Source organism: Leopardus geoffroyi, chromosome C3, assembly GCF_018350155.1.
Source record: "Leopardus geoffroyi isolate Oge1 chromosome C3, O.geoffroyi_Oge1_pat1.0, whole genome shotgun sequence".
Classification (NCBI taxonomy): domain Eukaryota; kingdom Metazoa; phylum Chordata; class Mammalia; order Carnivora; family Felidae; genus Leopardus; species Leopardus geoffroyi.
The window spans coordinates 27,332,263-27,345,774 of NC_059338.1; the positions used below are offsets into that span (position 1 = coordinate 27,332,263).

The 13,512-nt window shown below is 49.6% G+C and overlaps 1 protein-coding gene across 13 annotated transcripts in view; it reads right to left on the reverse strand.

Annotated features, from left to right (window-relative positions):
* Positions 1-13,512, reverse strand: part of ATP2B4 (ATPase plasma membrane Ca2+ transporting 4) — a 98,130-nt gene that overhangs the window by 64,185 nt on the left and 20,433 nt on the right. Inside the window, exon 2 of one of the 13 annotated variants that reach the window (XM_045456396.1) lies at positions 2,890-2,937. The exons of the other annotated variants lie outside the window; for them this stretch is intronic. The gene's annotated coding sequence lies outside the window, so the exon portion shown is untranslated. The remainder of the gene's footprint in view (positions 1-2,889; positions 2,938-13,512) is intronic. 13 annotated transcript variants of the gene reach the window in all.

Sequence of the window (13,512 nt, forward strand, 5' to 3'; positions counted from 1 at the left end):
GAGAGTCACCTTCCAGAAACAGCTGGTTGGAATACAAACAATGCTGCAGAATTTTATCAGCCCTCTTTTTCCACCTTATTCCAGCTCCTTTCGGATTTGGTATATCCTTAGGAGGAGGGAAAAAAAAAACCTTCCCGCTGATGAGCGTGTGAATCAGATAAAAGTGAAGTTGGGGCAGTGCTAAGAGCAAATCCCATGAACTGTTCCCATTTCTTCCATCTCAGATTACAACCGAATGTTTCCAGCTGCCACCATAGCTCTGAAAGGGTATTGAGGAAAACAACCCCATGAGGAGGAGAGAGGGCAGAAGGGGGCAGCTGCAGCTTTTCCACCAGGGAAGCATCCTCGGCTGCCCCAGGAGAGGTCGAAGGCCTAACTGACAGCCCGGGTTAGCCGACAAAGTCTGGCTGGGAAAATCAGAACCTGGGACGGAAATCAGTCCTGGCAATACCTTGGGGTCAAAAGAGCAGAGTAGTCATGGTTGCTAAGCCTGTCAAAGCAACTGTCATCAGCATCCCATTGTTCCTGTAGGGTACAAAGGGAGGGGGCAGGAGGTGAGGAAAGGGTCCAGTATGGGGCACTATCCTGGACAGTTGACCGTAGGCTGGGGGGGAAGGCTGGTGTCCCAGACGTTAGCGTCTCTGTTCCTAAGTCTCAGGGTATTAATTCAAGCAGAGTGGCCATTACTTAGGAATACACAGAAAGACAAAGAGAAGCAGACACCCCCAAGGTAGAGGAAGCTTCCCAAAAGTCATGGACTAGAAAGAACATCTGTTCAAGAGAGCTCAGATCCGCGGTGATGGACACAGGGCCCATTGTTGAAAGAGACAAAGGGCCGGCGAAGAGGTGATTCAGCCTCAGCTGGTCACTGTAGCCGGAAGAGGAGAGAGAGTGGAGGGTACGGCGTATTCTTCCTCCAAGTGAGCAGAAAGGTTGTCTCATCTCTCTATCCCAACCCCTGCCCTAGTGCCTGACCTAACATGTGGACTTGATGAATGAATCACCCTTCTCTGTTCCAGTGTGCTTCCATTTCCAAGGGAAGGAGAAGCACGGGATTCCCAGAAGGGGACCCAATCTCCAGAGAGAACCAGGTACCTGTAAGTCCCAAGAACCACTCCTTCACCATTTGTCTCATCTCCCCCTCCTCCCTCCTGGGGCCCTGGTAGACCGAACGGATTGGCACATCTCACTTGTTCTCCAGGACACCATCCCAGGGCTCTTCTGGTGCAGGTAGAGGGGGACCAGCCATCATTGCAGGGGTCCCCCACTCTCTAGGGAGGAGGCAAAGGTAAACACAAAGAATTTCAGTTCTCCCAACACCCATTCGATTCCAAACTCCCACACACAGCATTTTAAACACCACTGCAGTAGCTCCAAGGAAAAGTCTGGGAGAATATGGTGACGGTGGTAGGGGGGAGGCCTGGAGGAAGTGACAAAAAAGGCTTCTTTCTGGATTCTATCTGAGGCACTGTGCTGCCAGAAATCATAGGAAAAATACCTCATTCCAAACTCTTTCCATCTCATTTTCTTCGCTATACCTCATTTCCAAGGTTCTCACTTTATTTTTTTTTTTTCTATCTGTGTATATCACTTTCCCCATCTCTCCCTGTCTCCCTGTCTCCCTCCTTCCTTCTCTCTCTCCTTCTCTATCACCCCCCTTAGCACCGCCCCCCTCATCTATCTGTCTCAATCTCAAAATCCCTCTCCTTCTCTTTTTCACAACTTTAGCAACAGCCTGATTGGATGGAGTTCCATTCTCTTTATGTAGTAGTTTCTGGAACCCATCAGCCCGGTCCAGCGCCCACTGGCTCAAGTAGGGGCAGGTACAGATGGGCTGAGAAGCAGGTGGGGCACTTCCGGGGCTGTCACGGCGAGCACCAACACAGCGCCAATCCATGTCACTGGGATCACAGATGATGGACCGAGGGCACACAGGATGAACTCCGTGAGTCTACCTGCCCCCTCCCACAGCCTTCTGGAGCTTGCCTGGGCCAAGCCAAATAGGTAGCATCTAACTGTGCCTGAGGTATAGGCAAAAGGCTAACACCAAGGCCCCAGAAGTGAGGAGCTCTAACGAGACGGGGGAAGAGAAAGGATAGGAGACTATTCCATGGACTAAAAGCTACTAGAGTCGGGATTTAGTACGCTCAGCCAAGTTCCCAATGTGGCACAAATAAGGGAGCGGCCCGATGCAGGAAGGGGCTGGGAGCCTGGACAGACTGAAAGGCACCCAGGACTACAGTCTGACTCTGGCTCCTTTCAAAGTGTCCACAGAAACGGAAAAGTCCAGAACTGAACACAAGAAGCTAGTCCGACCCAACCACAAGCTGCAAGATACTCCAGTATCCCACCTCGCCTCCACGCTGAGCCTAGAGAACGTGGGTAGGGAGTAGAGGCTGGAGACCAGCTTCTTGGCCACATGGCTGCCTTCTGCCCCGCCACTGTGCGAGGATTCGAGGATTCACAGAGGGACCCAGGCCCAGCAGAGCCAGACCTCTGCAGGCAGTCTCACACTATTTGCCCAACACTTGCTTCTGCAAAAGTCCCCTTGCCCCCCCTCCCCCCCCCCCCCCCCCCCCCCCCCCCCCACAAGGCTCACACACCCTGGCCAGCTGTTCCAAATCTGTAAGCTCTCCATCACCAGAGAACAATCCTTTTCGGTCGGAGGGTTGGAGGGAGGGGTCCATGCTCTCCCTTCAGGGTCTCAGCCACTGAACCCTCCCTCTGCAGGCAGCCAAGTCGAAAGAGAAGCTGAGGACATACCGCCAGGCCCTCCCTCCCCCCACCTCCTCCCACAGGCAGGGCCAGAAAGAGAACTCCTCCGTGGGGGAAGTCCCAGGGCAGTGAGGCCTGGAAACTTTGCCGTCTAAGGCTGTGGAATTCTCCTACCGGGCTCCTGCAGTTCATCACTGTGGCTCCCTGGATTCCCGATTTGGGCTTTAAAAGGTAGCACCAGAGCGAGAAGGCCAAACATGTTGAGGAGAAGAAAAAGAAAAAACAGCAGTTGGTGGCAGCTCACAGATAACCGCCTCCGACGTTCGTCCTCTGAGTGACTGAGTATGTGTGGTGGGGGGGGGGGGGGGCAAGAAGAAAAGAGCAGAAGGAAAAGAAGCGTCAACCACACCCCAGAACACTCTTCAGGGTTCCCAGCTAATGTTGCCTTTTTTCGCACTCCAGACCCTAACCTGCTTGTGCAACGATCACCTAGGGCTTGGTTGGTTTGAAACTTTCTCCCCTTAGCAGATCTGAAAAATCGGAGGCTCTTGCCACCCTTTGGAAAAAAGAGAGCCAGAGGGCTCACAGGTGTGAGTGCAAGGCTTTGGGACATGAACTTCCAAGATTGAAGAAGTGGCCTCTTGGCCAGGTTGCCACGGTTTCCATGAGAACAAACAGAGGGTTGGCTCTACAGAGGGGTAGGAGGGCAAACGGCCTTTTTCTCCCCATGGGAATAGTTTGAAGGGCCAAGGCAGGAGAGGCATACAGTAAAACACACCGAGACGGTTACAGAAAGGTTCTAGGGGAAAGACAATGGACAGTCTTTTTTTTTTTTTCTAAATGTTTTTTAATGTTTATTTATTTTTGAGACAGAGAGAGACGGCGCGAGCGAGGGAGGGTGGGGCAGAGAGAGAGGGAGACACGGAATCCGAAACAGGCTCCAGGCTCTGAGCTGTCGGCACGGAGCCCGATGCGGGGCTCGAACCCACGAACAGTGAGATCATGACCTGAGCCGCAGTCAGACGCTCAACTGACTGAGCCACCCAGGTGCCCCGACAGTGGACAGTCTTGACGGTCCCCATTCTTCCCGGGGAGACTAGGGTGGAAGGCCCCACTAATAGGACGATAAGACACTGCTCAGGCGGTGAGCCAAACCTAGGAAGGAAATAGGAAGATAAAATGCCCAGCCAACCCAACCGTAGGAGGCAGGGAGAACACAGCAGAAGTTGAGCTGCTTTGGGAAGGGCGAAGACTTCCAAAGACTCTGAGTGTTGCTTGCAAGGAGGGCAGGGAGAGGACTAGGCCCCCGCAGTGATATGTAGAGGGGCTGCTCCCCAGAACTGAGGCCCACCCCACTGCCCACCCTCAATGCCAACATTAGCGCACCGCCTTCCCAGGCCCCCGGGTCAGGACTCTTTCCAAAGGAGCCAGATGGGGCAGAGGACTGCCAAGTGCCAAAATCCTGCCACGTCCTCCTAGCAGGAGCTGTCTGCTGAACAGGGCCACCTGGCCAAGGAATTCCCTTTCAGACTCATGGGCAGCTCTCGGCATCGTGTGAGAACCCCCTTGGATGCCTCCTCCGGAGCTGGTGCCAGCTTGGCTCACACTGGAGAGACGGAAAGGAGACAGAGCCGCGCAGGACTCTGCTACACCCAGAAGCGGCGATGACCGCACCTCTGTAGGTAAGTCCCACGTACGCCCTGCTACCTTCTCAGAGCCGCGCGGGGCCAGGTCCTGACTGATCACAAGCTGGGAGGAGGGCCGGACCCAATCCCAATTTCATCATCCCCGGCAACCGCACTAGCCAGTCCATTTCCCGGCCTTTTCGGGGAGGAGACCCTCCGCTTTTCCTACCAACTGTATCAGACATCTCACAGAATTCCAGAATCACAGTCGTGAAGGGAACTTGAGGGACAATATAATACAAACCCCTTCATTTTACAGTGAAGCACGTCTGAGTCAAACACGGGGCCGGGCCCTGGGACAAAAAGGCTATGCCGTCTCGGCGGAAAAGCAGGGTACAGGGAGAGGCACACGATACAAAGAAATCCGTATTCGGTGTCCAATGAAGGGTGGAAATACCTCCTTTACCTGTTTGCCTGTGTGTGTCCCACACGGCCAGGATCCGCCCTGCAGGCCGGCTTGCCAGCTGCCGCCAGGGAGAGCTCCCTCACAGCCTGGCCTCTCCCTGCTGGGCTCAGCCCACACCACGAGGGGAGGGGAGCTTTCTCGAGGCTTTCCAGAGCTGCCCCTAAACATGGGTATCAAGTGAAAAGGTGGTTGGGACATGAAACACCCTAAGTTTTGCTGGGTAGGTCATGCGCCCACGGGCCATATTCATCCGAAGGGGGCATGTGTCGAACATCTTCATAAAGGTGGCTTATGGGCACTTAGCTGTCAGCCTGGCACATGGCCCCGGGTCACTAGGCCCTAAGAAATATCTGAGAAACCCAGAAGGGAATCCAGTTTGACCAGAAGGGCTCAGGGCACCACGGCAGCCAGCCTCACGGGCCCTGTCCCTCCTGGAGCTCTGCCTGGGGCGCCTGGGTGGCTCCGTCGGTTAAGTGTCCGACTTCGGCTCAAGTCGTGACCACGGTTCGTGAGTTCGAGCCCTGAGTCGGCCAGGCTCCTGCCCCTCTCAGCCCACAGGCTCTCCTGTGACAGCTCTTCCCAAGCAGCCCTAGGCTTGCCTCTGCCTCAGCACACCCTTCCTCCAAATCCATTCTTCCTGGGCCTTCGTATCCTCATCTGAAAAGTAGAGACAATGAGAATAGCCTACCTCAGACAGAAGTTGAGAGGATCATCACTTCTTTAGAGTACAAAGTCCCACCGCTCTTGGATGAAGATGAATTGCCTCACTATCGAACAGGGGCGCCTGGGTGGCTCAGTCTGTTAAGCGTCCGACTTCGGCTCAGGTCATGAGCTCACAGCTCGTGAGTTCGAGCCTTGCGTCGGGCTCTGTGCTGACAGCTCAGATCCTGGAACCTGCTTGGGATTCCGTGTCTCCCTCTCTCTCTCTGCCCCTTCCCCGCTTGTGCTCTCTCTCTCTCAAAAATAATAAACACTTAAAAAAAAAAAGAAGCTACTGAACAATGAAAACAAAGTGAGGAGGCTGCTTCTCTGTCAGAGGCCCCCAGTGCCTCCGGCCACCTTGTTCCCATGCTTCCTAGCCCTGGGCCCTGGCTCTATGTACCAGGAAGACAGTGGTGCTCCCCATTCACGGACTTCACTTCTCTAGAATCTCCATCGTTTGCAAGCTATATCCGGGGAACGGCCTGCCCGAGGTTCCTTGTAAGTGGTATCAGCAAGACTGAGCAGAAAGGCAGTAACGTTCACGAGAATCAAAGAAGATTGTGGTAAGAACTCACATCCGGGCAATGCCTCACCATTTCAAAGCACTCTGATGTGTGATCTTAGGGACGGGCTTTTAAGGTAGACAGGACTGATGATAATACTCCTTCTACCAATTTTATAAAACATGGTCTGAAAGGTACATGACTCAGTGAAGGCCAGGCAACCGCAGGAAGAGCCAGCAAGAAGCTGAGGCCCACCCCCCTGCCCACCCCCCTGCCCAGCCTCAATGCCAACATTAGCGCACCACATGCTACCAGGTCCTATAAGGCAGGTGGCGAGACAGGAAAAGGGACCAAGAGAGGAGCCCATATAAAACAGTCCGATCATTGTTAGGCCCCACCCAGGACTCTGGAGCTGGGGGATTCCTGTCCTGATGACCTCAGAGGATTAATATAGGCTCTCCCACTTCCTCCCAGAGGTACCTGTGAGACATGCTGAGGGTAGGTGTGATGTCAGTATGTGTCACCTTCTTAGCCTGTGGACACCTTGAGGGTACAGATTGTGGTCCAGACAGAGACAGCGCAGCTGCTGGTGCACTGAAGTGGTGTAGGAGGGAGAGAAACAGAGAAAGGAGAACAGAAAAGGGCGAGGAAGATTCAGGGAAAGGAAGGAAGGGGGCCCTTCCTGAGGGAAACTCCCAGACATAAAGACAGACATGCCTGTATCAAGAAGCCCCCAGGGGCGCCTGGGTGGCTCCGTTGGTTAAGTGTCGGCTCAAGTCATGATCTCACGGTTCGTGAGTTCGAGCCCCGCGTCGGGCTCTGTGCTGACAGCTCAGAGCCTGGAGCCTGCTTCGGATTCTGTGTCTCCCTCTCTCTCAGCCCCTCCCCCACTTGCACTCTGTCTCTCTCTTTCAAAAAAATAAATAAATGTTAAAAAAAAAAAAAAAAGAAGCCCCCGACTTCTAGCACAGAGCACACAGAAATCCCCAAGTGCATCGAGCCAAGCAGAAGACCAGAAATGACAGAGATGGATGAGAAGAAATCCACAAAACAAAAACAAAAACCTTAAAAACATATGCACATTAAACAAAAGTTGTTCCGGAGCCCCCAGCCCCTTTGTCTCCATACTGGCAACGGAGCACGCCTGGGGCCACAGCAGGCTGGGTCCGCAGGATAAGGCAAGGTTGTGGCCCCAGATAATCCCTGCTCTCCTTTCCAACCAGCGCATCTAGGTTCCGGGGTTTGTTGCTCACGTCAAGTATCTGTTGAGAAGAGAGACCTCTAGAAGGGCGAAACCTCAGAAGAGGCTCCACAGCAGAGTTTACAAACAGCACCCTGGGGGGCGCCTGGGTGGCTCCGTTGGTTAAGCGGCCGACTTCCGCTCAGGTCATGATCTTGCGGTCCGTGAGTTCGAGCCCGCGACGGGCTCTGTGCTGACAGCTGAGAGCCTGGAGCCTGTTTCAGATTCTGTGTCTCCCTCTCTCTGACCCTCCCCTGTTAATGCTCTGTCTCTCCCTGTCTCAAAAATAAATTAAAAAAAAAAAAAAAAGTTAAAAAAAAAAAAAAACAGCACCCTGGGCTGCACCCTCCCCCACCGCCTGGGACACTGACCCACCTCAGCTTCCTGCTGCCAGGAAAGAGACTGTTCTCTCCATATCACTGCAAATTATGATAGACCCAGGGGAGTTTGATTAAAGAGAGCATCCGCCAACAGATGGATGGATGGATGAACAAAATGTGGTCTATCCATACAAGGGACCAATATTCAGCCTTAAAGAGGAACGAAATTCCGATACCTGCCACAACATTCCTGGACCCTGAGGATATTACGCTCAGTGACAGAAGCCAGACCCGAAAGGACAAATACTGTATGATTCTGCTTAGACGAAGTGTCTACTCTAGGCCCAAATTCAGAGGCAGGAAGTAGAGCAGAGGGGGCCAGGGGCCGGGGGAAGAAGGTGGGGTGCTATCGTTTACCGGATACAGAGTTACTGTCTGGGATGATGACAAAGTCTGGAGGTGGATGGTGGTGACAGCTGCACAACAGTGTGCGCGTAATTAACGCCACTGAGCGGTACACTCCAAATTGGTTAAAAGGTTAAATTTTGTGTTCTATTTTACCGCAGTTTTTGTTTGTTTGTTTTGGGGTTTTTTTTGTTTTTTTTGTTTTTTTGTTTTTTTAATGTTTTTTATTTATTTTTGAGACAGAGAGAGACAGAGTGCAAGTGAGGGAGGGGCAGAGAGAGACGGAGACACAGAATCCGAAACAGGCTCCAGGCTCTGAGCTGTCAGCCCAGAGCCCGACGCGGGGCTCGAACCCACGAACCGTGAGGTCATGATCTGAGCCGAAGTCGGACGCTTAACCGACTGAGCCACCCAGGCACCCCTGTTTGTTTGTTTTTTAAGGAAGACAGGAAAGCCAATGGCACAGTGCTGGTGCAGACAGGTGAGACAGGCAGAAGGCAAGAGCGGAGGGAGGCTCAGGACCGTGGAGCCCAGTTGCTGCTGCCATCAGGAGCTCAGCCCCACCTTGGTAACGGAGGTGGGGGCCTAGTGGCACAGCGGTCAGTTAGTCCAGACAGCGGCCTCTGACACGTCCAGGGCTGGCAGCCCACGGAGGGCCTGGAACAACATCACATCACTGAACAGGTGGCCTGGCAAGGCGGAGGGGCAAGGCCAAGGGGAGGGGAAATAGACAAGGCTCTGTGTGTATGTGTGTGGGGGGGGTGGGTACGGGTGGTGGTGGAAGGGTGTTCAGGGCCATGGACCAGTTCTTTTTGCAAGCAGAAGGGAAAATGTCAGCTTTCACCTACTCACTCTCCCAAGGTCACCCCATCACTGGCTCAGAGCACACAGGCATCGGCTTAGAGCTGGTACAGCGAAGGCCTTCCTGACTCGCAGTGGAAATACAGGATCTCCGGTCTTTTCGAGGACCTCCTATATTATCTCATTTGATCCTCCCGACAAACTTGGGAGGTGGGTAATACGGCCCCCATTTTACAGAGAAGAAAGCTGGATAAGTACCTTCTCTAGGGCCACATAATAAAGCAGAGCTAGAATCAGAGTTTGGCAAAGGCTACACTTCTTCCACAATATTGCCTTGAGGGTGCTTTCCGGACACGAGGGCTTGTTGTCTCTTAGGTACAGTGCAGCCATCAAGAGCCCAGGCTCTGTGAGCAGGCCGACCCAAATCCCAGATCCACTGTCACTACCTGTTTGACCTTGAGAAAGTTAGTTCGTGTCTCTGTTCTTCGGTTGTGGCAGTGATAAACGGGGGATAATAATAGTAACCTGGTATAAAATGGGTGGCCAGATTTTGAGATACGTGAATAATCCACATAAAGACGCACAGTGCTGCCTCATAGGGAGCCCTCAAATACAATTATTGTGGTTATTATGTCACGCTATCTATCAGCCCGTTTCACCTGTTGGGTGTGGGGCCACTAGGGCCTGCTCACCGGTCAGAAGGTGACTGTGGAAATGGTACGGTATTTCCCTGGCTTCTGCATAAGGCAGAAATTAACACCTTATGGTTGGAAGGGACTTAAGGTCATTTGGACTAATCTTTTGCCCGGTGTTAGAGGCCATTCTCTTCCTACTCGTCCCTTGGAGCCAACTCATTAGCTCTTACTCCCTCTTACATTAAATTGGGCTCTAATTTGTCATCTCCAGCACAATGGTTGGCACGCATTCTCTGTCTTACAACTCCTTTTGTGATAGCTCCTATTATCCCCTCTCAACAGTTGAAGAAACTGAGGCCCAGAGTCCTACAGTTAACTAGCGCTCAAGCTGGGCCATGAACACAGGCCTGCCTGATTCCAAAGCTCATATTCTCAGCTATTACATGATACTTTTGCGTTAGAGAAGAGAGAAAAAAAATCTACTATATGGTAGAGGGGAAAGTAGCTGTGGTCAAATTCCAAATCTACCATTTAAGTGAGCACCTAGCATTTAATGGGCATTATTTTGCGTCAAGGACTCCATGACTTATTTTTACAGAGAAGACGACTGAGGGCCATTAATATGTTCAACACCAGAAATTTCCTAAGTAAGAAAGGCGAATTTCATACTCATGTGGATGCTTTTCCTTTTACCATGCTGTTTCTCAGAACCTCAGTTGACTCATCTTTAAATAGAATCAATACTCACTCCCATTTCATTCATTCTTCAGTAAATGAGTGCCTACTGAGTTCCAGACCTTGTTCTGAGCACAAAGGTACAGTGATAACAGAAACTACAATTTTTACGCCTTCTTTTTGCCTGGCACTCTTACACATATTACGTGAAATTAAGAATGTTAACAAATCAAAATGATTCCAGGGTAGCCACTCCATAAATGGCGATAGTCATTCTTTTTTCTATCTAGATTACAACTCAAACAACAAAAAAAAATTGTAATGGCCACATTTTCCATTGTCTTCATTTACCTTTCCTTTTCTTTCTTCCCATTATCTTCCCTAGTTTGAATTTATATTATTCCTAGTTTTTCAGTGTAAGCCTAGAAATTTTACTTTGAAGGTTACATTATTCCTAGTGTTTCAGTATCCTTCCTGAATTTTAGACTGCCTTTTAGGTAATTTTTCTTCTTTCTGAACTATTTTCTTCAGAAGTCACTTTAGTGAAGGGCCTATTGGTAGAAACACGTTCTTGTTTGTCTGCAAAGGCTTTTGCAAGACATTCTTGGAAGATTGTCACTGATGCTAAAATTCTGTGTTAGCACTTCTTTTCTCAGTGCTTTGGAGATATTACTCCACTGTCTTCTGGCTTTTATGTTGAGGTTGAGAAATCAGTTGTTGGTCTAAATGTCAGGCCCTGAAAAGGAATTTACCTTCTGGGTTTACTCTAAAGGAGTTTATCCTTGGTGTTCCGTGGTTTCATTTTGATGTATCTAAGGGTCAATTTTATTTATCGCTCTTGGGATTCATTAGGTATCATAAATATAACGATGGTATTGTGTCAGTTATTGACCATTGCTTCTTCAAATACTGTCACATTCCTATTTTCTCTATTATCTCCTCCTGAAACATTAATTAAATGTATACTGGGATCTTTTTTAGTCTGCTCCGGGGATGGGTGGACCATAACACATGAGCCACATCTGGCCTGCTGCCCGTTTTTGTAAAGAATAATTTACTCTCTGGCCCTTTGAAGAAAAAATTTGCCAACCCCTGCTCTATTTTCCTGCCTCTATACCTTTTCCACATTTTCCATCGTCTTTTTCATCATCTATGTAATTTCTTCAGAAATATCTTCTGGGGCGCCTGGGTGGCACTCAGTCGGTGGAGCGTCCGACTTCGGCTCGGGTCATGATCTCGCAGTCTGTGAGTTCGAGCCCAACGTCGGGCTCTGTGCGGACAGCTCGGAGCCTTGAGCCTGCTTCGGATTCTGTGCCTCCTTCTCTCTCTGCCCCTCCCCCGCCCACGCTCTATCTCTCTCTCCTTCAAAAGTAAATAAACAGTAAAAAAAAAAAAAAAAAAAAAAAAAGAAATCCCTTCCAGTTCACTAATATTATCTTCAGCTGTGATATATTCTTTTTTTAACTATTCACTGAAATCTAAATTCCCTTTACTATATTTTTTCATTTCTGGGAGTCCCATTTGGGTATCTGCTGCATTGAGTTTCTTGCCCATCATTCTTTCAATACCCTCTTATTTCTTATAACATACTAAGTATTATATATATATGTATATATGCATACATACATATATAATTTTTTTTTAACGTTTATTTATTTTTGAGACAGAGAGAGACACAGCATGAACGGGGGAGGGGCGGAGAGAGAGGGAGACACAGAATCGGAAGCAGGCTCCAGGCTCTGAGCCATCAGCCCAGAGCCCGACGTGGGGCTCAAACTCGCGGACTGCGAGATTGTGACCTGAGCTGAAGTCGGACGCTTAACCGACTGAGCCACCCAGGCGCCCCAGTATGATTTTATATAATAACTCCTATATCTGCAATTTTTGGAGGTCTGATCTATGCAGTGTTATTTCCATTGCTGGGCTTCACTGGTGATCGGGGAAATGCAAATCAAGACCATTAAGAGATACTATATTTACACTCAGTTGCCAAAATTTAAAAATCTGAGGATACCCAGTACTTAAGAAGACATGGAACAACAGTATCTCTTACACCTCACTGGTAGGGGCAAAACTACTACAAATATATTGGGAAACAGCCTGTCATTATCTTGTAAGGTTGAATATTCATATACCAAGACCTAGCAATTCCCTTCTGAGATCTATACCCAGGAGAGATTTGCACATACACACCAGGGGACATGAATAGGAATGTTTGCGGCAGTACCATTCATAATGGTGGAACAGGGTGAGAACTTCACCAGTAGAATATTATGTAGCAGTGAAAATGAATAAACTACAGCCACACCCAACAGGGATAAGTCTTAGTATCCTAATATTGAGTGAAAATAAACAAGCCCCAACAGACCCTACATAGTATATATTTTTAATAAAGAATATAAAGCAAAACTAAGTAATATATTTGCATAGGCGCGCATAAATTTATCAAGAGTACGATGAGCACAAAATTCAGGATAGTGGTTGGACTGGGTGAGGAGGCGAGGGCATGGGATCGAAAGGGCCCATAGGTGGATGCAAATTATGGTAGTGATCTTATTTTTGGCTTGGGTGGTGGTTTTAGGTGTCTTTGTTAGGTTATTAGTAAATAACCTATATAAATAAGTAGTGACGAGAGACATGCATTAACCAGTGAAGAAAATGGATCATGAACTATGGGTTTTGATTCATTCAATTTTGTGCATCTGAGAAATAAAGAAAGCTGGAGATGAGGGGAAAAGAAAAATAGGTTTCCACTCTTTCTGCCAGCAACATTTTTTAATCTGCAAGATCAAAGATAGTCATGGATCTACAAACAGCCTGTTTTAGATGAGAACTTCTATTGTCAATTTCACGGTCTAAAATGGTCATTGAACAACACAGTCAGTATACTGCATTTGACCGTATTATCCTAACAGGCCAGTATCAGTCAACTTAGAAATTCTGATTCTGGGGTTGTGGGTGCAGGTGGGGGTGGGAGAAAAGGGAAACAAGGCACAGGGGCTGATATTCCTGTAGGGACCAGAGAGCCGGAAGTGAGGAGCCGCACGGAAGGAAAGTGGGAGGGAGAAGGCGGCAGTGACCTGGTGTCCTGCTTTGGTGGTGGCTAGAGGTGGAAGAGAGGCATTATTTAAAAAAAAAAAAAAAATTGTTCTTAATGTTTATTTATTTTTGAAAGAGACAAAGACAGAATGCGAGTGGGTTAGGGGCAGAGAGAGAGGGAGATACAGAATCCGAAGCAGGTTCCAGGCTCTGAGCTGTCAGCACAGAGCCCAACACGGGGCTCCAACTCACGAGCTGTGAGATCATGACCTGAGCCCAAGTCGGTTGCTCAACCCACTGAGCCACCCAGGCGCCCGGAGAGGCATCATTTCATAAGGGAGGGAGACTCAGGGAATTAGCAACCGGGGGCTCAGGCCCATGTGCCC